The sequence below is a fragment of the Lolium perenne genome, chromosome 6 (genome assembly GCF_019359855.2).
Source record: "Lolium perenne isolate Kyuss_39 chromosome 6, Kyuss_2.0, whole genome shotgun sequence".
NCBI lineage: Eukaryota > Viridiplantae > Streptophyta > Magnoliopsida > Poales > Poaceae > Lolium > Lolium perenne.
The window spans coordinates 83,462,517-83,467,545 of NC_067249.2; the positions used below are offsets into that span (position 1 = coordinate 83,462,517).

A 5,029-nucleotide genomic window follows, 5' to 3' on the forward strand; every position below is an offset into this window, starting at 1 on the left:
ATTGCTTTTTTCTGCAAATATGTGATCATTGGCAACTACGGCAACGCCTTGAGTCGATAGTCGACGCCAACAGTGAAACACAAGCAATTCATGATGTAGTTAACCTTAATGCAAGGCATATTTGCTAAATTGAGGACAACATTAGTGCCCTATTCTTCTCCAAGATAAAAAGACAGTATGGAGTCCAAGGCAATCACTCACCATGCTTACTTTGTGTATGTAAACTTTATGAATTTCACAAGAGGTTCTAGGTGAACAAATGCTTATTGTAGGATTGGAGTCTGCCTTAGGATCAGTTTATCCTATGGGCCTATACTACAGTGTTTATCTGACGACGGGGAGCTACTGCTGCCGCAGCAAAAAGACGCGTCTTCCCTGAGTTGAAGCCGCCAGCCACCGCTCCTGCTTGCTGCTGCTGCCGAGAAAAATCGCAGGCTTCTTCAGTTAAACAAGGTACAACCCAGTCTCGTATCCTTTTGTTGCCCATATACTAGCAATCTGATCTGTGTATGCAACCTGCACATTAACAAAAGGAAGGATGTCGATTTAATTAACCTTTCCAGTGATTAAATTCCTTTGTACTGCTAAATTCATTGTTCATTTCAAAGAGTATACAAGGGAATTGATGTTGCACGTATAAAGAGCTCCAAATTGATGAGGCGGTATTTTAGCCCATTTCCCTTTCGGTGTGTACGGAACAAATTTTGTCTTCCAAATAGTTCTCAGTTGCCATCACTATTGTTTTGACAACGCAATTTCCCCCCTGTAGATACTACTACTATATAATGGAAAAGTTATATGGGGCAAGCCTAAATCTTCACAGCACCTCCTTGTAGATACTGCTACTCCATTATTTTCGGTGACATGGGAAGGTAAATGTAAGCCATTACTGCCTCAACTTACTGCTTACACTACACATTTTAATTCATCACATTACCATGTGCTGTGCATTTTAAAAGCCACTTGATCCTCTTGTTTTCTGAAAGTTTCAAAGCCACAAGGCATATCCATTAACAATTCGTTTCTCTTTTAACCTGCAGTTTTACTTGTGGTTTGAAACAAGATTAATTATGCTAAGATGACTTATTATACCCTAGCATATGCATAGTCTTCTGCTCTCTCTGATTGTGTATGAGAATATCATCTTCTATCCGGGCGATATTTGACTCTTTTTTGTCTGGATCTTCTGATCAAGCGCTATCTAGCGCTAATAGTTCTATAGCAGTGTATATTTAATGTTTTTTAAAGGAATAGATAGAATTGTCTTCAGTAATTCTTCATAAAATGCAACTTGTGTTAGCAGTAATTTTTTAACATACTGAAAGAGAATCCCTTTTTTAACACACTAGAGCTGCACCCCATGTTTGTAAATTAGCAGTCTTTAAATCTCTCATAGTAACAGTTGAGCGATCTAAAATTAAGCCATAGGTTTGTAAATCTCTTCTCTTTTATGTGCAGAACTGATGCAGAAATTATAGAACCCTATGTGAAGAAAATTATGGATGAGAATCGTGGATAGAAGTATGGGTGTGGAGCCATGGGGTGTTCAAAAGTTTTGCATGCTCCTGAGTTTGTTCAAAATCATCTAAAACTCAAGCACCCTGACTTGGTCTCTGTGTTGACTTCTGGATTTTTGTGGTGATATCACCTGATCATGTATGCTGCTCAGTTGTGCGGTTGTGCCCCTTTATCTTTGAATTCAGCTTTGTTGATTGCTATTGCTTTCCTTTTTTCAGAATATTGATATAGTGATATTATTTCCACATTGGTAAGTTGACATTGCATCAATAATCGTGTTATTCCACCAGAGATTTTTTTGTGTTAGAAGGAAGGTCAATAGCGAGGAATGTTAGGTGAAATGCATTGTGGCTCTCGGGTGCTTCACACCCCCATATTTGGAAAAATAAAATAAAAAAGGTTAAAAAATCATTTTTTTTAAATCAAAGATGATCATGTATTGTACTTGTATAAAAATATTTCCCTAGGAAATTACTTTCATTGTATCCTGGGTAAAAAAACTCGAAATGCCCCATGACCAGGTACTATTCACTTTATATTCGTCATAAAGTTGCTACAGTTTGGTAATATTTTTTTGTTGGAATGAATTGATTGGAAGGAAAATCAAGCTCTTTGACATTGTCATAAGAGTAATGCCTATGTATCTACCGGTGATTTTGTACATACTTAACTTTGTCTATTCTTAATAGTAAGATAGGTTAAAACTTATGTTTAAATTCTGAGTTGATTCTGCCATTTGCGCGATAGCGCAACGGGTCATCTAGTATTATTGATTGGGAATGATATAGAATTATTAAGTAGTGTAAAAGGTTATTTGAATAAGTGTTTTTCAATGAAGGACCTTGGTGAAGCAGCGTACATTTTAGGCATCAAGATTTATAGAGATAGATCAAGACGCCTAATAGGGCGTTCACAGAGTACATACCTGGACAAGATTCTAAAGAAGTTTAGAATGGATGAAAGTAAGAAAGGATTCTTACCGATGTTGCCAGGTAAGGTCTTGAGTAAGACTCAAGGTCCGGCTACGGCAGAAGAAAGAGAGAGGATGAATCAGATCCCCTATGCCTCGGCAGTAGGCTCTATCATGTATGCAATGCTATGTACTAGACCGGATATAGCACATGCTGTTAGTTTGACTAGCAGATATCAAAGTGATCCAGGAATGGAACACTGGACAGCGGTCAAGAATATCCTGAAGTACTTGAAAAGAATTAAGGATATGTTTCTTTGTTATGGCGGTGACCAAGAGCTCGTTGTAACCAGTTACACCGATGCAAGTTGGAACACTGATCCTGATGACTCTAAGTCTCAGTCTGGGTATGTGTTTATATTGAATGGTGCTGCGGTAAGCTGGTGCAGCTCCAAGCAGTGCACGGTGGCGAAGTCTTCAACATAATCAGAATACATAGCGGCTTCGGAGGCTTCATCGGAAGCGGTATGGACGAAGAGGTTCATTGTTGAGCTCGGTGTGGTTCTTAGTGCATTGGACCCACTAGTCATTTATTGTGACAACATGGGTGCCATCGCCAATGCACAAGAACCAAGGTCACACAAGAAGCTGAAGCATATCAAGCTGCGTTTTCATTTGATTCGCGAGTACATCAAAGATGGAGAAGTAAAGATTTGCAAAGTACACACTGATCTGAATGTACCAGATGCGTTGACTAAAGCTCTCCCTAGGGCAAAGCATGACCAACACCAGAAAGCCATGGGTGTTAGGTACCTTACAATGTAATCTAGATTATTGACTCTAGTGCAAGTGGGAGACTGTTGGAGATATGCCCAAGAGGCAATAATAAATTGGTTATTATATATCTTTATGTTTATGATGAATGTTTATATACCATGCTATAATTGTATTAACCGAAACATTGATACATGTGTGTTATGTAAACTACAAGAAGTCCCTAGTAAAGCCTCTTGTATAACTAGCTTGTTGATTAATAGATGATCATCGTTTCATGATCATGAACATTGGATGTTATTAATAACAAGGTTGTGTCATTATGTGAATGATGTAATGGACACACCCAATTAAGCGTAGCATAAGATCACGTCATTAAGTTCATTTGCTATAAGCTTTCAATACATAGTTACCAAGTCCTTTCGACCATGAGATCATGTAAATCACTTATGCCGGAAGGGTACTTTGATTACATCAAACGCCACTGCGTAAATGGGTGGTTATAAAGGTGGGATTAGGTATCCGGAAAGTATGAGTTGAGGCATATGGATCAACAGTGGGATTTGTCCATCCCGATGACGGATAGATATACTCTGGGCCCTCTCAGTGGAATGTCGTCTAATTAGTTTGCAAACATATGAATGGTTCATAAGAGACTACATACCACGGTACGAGTAAAGAGTACTTGTCATGAGACGAGGTTGAACGAGGTATAGAGATACCGATGATCAAACCTCGGACAAGTAAAATATCGCGTGACAAAGGGAATCGGTATCGTATGTAAATGGTTCATTCGATCACTAAGTCATCGTTGAATATGTGGGAGCCATTATGGATCTCCAGATCCCGCTATTGGTTATTGGTCGGAGAGAAGTCTCAACCATGTCTGCCCACTTAAGGTTTGATGTCGTTTGAGTAGATATTGAATATGGAATGGAGTTCGAAGTTTTGTTCGGAGTCTCAGATGGGATCCAGGACATCACGAGGAGTTCCGGAATGGTCCGGAGAATAAGATTCATATATAGGAAGTCATATTCCAAGTTTGGAAATGATCCGGTGCATTTATGGAAGGTTCTAGAAGGTTCTAGAAAAGTCCGGAAGAAATGCATTATGGAAGGAGGAGTCCCGGAGGGACTCCACACCCATGGCCGGCCAAACCCTAGGGGGGAGTCCCAGGTGGACTCCACCAAGGTGGCCGGCCAACCCCCCCACCAAGGAAAGGTGGGAGTCCCACCTTGAGTAGGACTCCCTCCTTGAGTAGGTTTCCCACCTAAGGTAGGATTTCTTTTGGGGTCTTATTCGAAGACTTGGGATCCAACTCTTTGGGGCTTCCACCTATATAAGGAGGGGCAAGGGGAGGGGGCCGGCCACCCCAAGACCACAAGCTGGTCGCCCCCCATAGCCGGCGCCCAAACCCTAGCCGCCTCCCCAACCCTAGCCGCCTCCTCCTCCACCATAGCTCCCGCATACGCTTAGGCGAAGCCCTGCCGGAGTTCTCCACCACCACCGACACCACGCCGTCGTGCTGCCGGGATTCCGAGGAGGATCTACTACTTCCGCTGCCCGCTGGAACGGGGAGAAGGATGTCGTCTTCATCAACACCGAACGTGTGACCGAGTACGGAGGTGCTGCCCGTTTGTGGCACCGTCGAGATTAAGATCTTCTACGCGCTTTTGCAAGCGGCAAGTGATCGTCTACATCCACCCCGAGATCTAATCTTGTTAAGCTTTGCGAATCTTCGAGGGTTAGTTGTAGGATAACGTTGCATAGAAAACAAAAATTTTCCTACCGCGAACATGAAATCCAAGCCAAGATGCAATCTAGAAG

General features: G+C 41.5%; 1 long non-coding RNA gene across 2 annotated transcripts; it reads left to right on the forward strand.

The window, feature by feature from the left end:
- The first annotated feature begins 372 nt into the window (after positions 1–372).
- Positions 373–1,732, forward strand: LOC127307857 (uncharacterized). Of its 2 annotated transcripts, none has more exons than XR_007855899.2 (3): positions 373–453; positions 770–878; positions 1,459–1,732. It is a non-coding gene; the product is annotated as an uncharacterized lncRNA (long non-coding RNA). The 2 variants fall into 2 exon arrangements; XR_007855901.2 differs by having other exon boundaries at positions 770–872.
- The last annotated feature ends 3,297 nt before the right edge of the window (positions 1,733–5,029 follow it).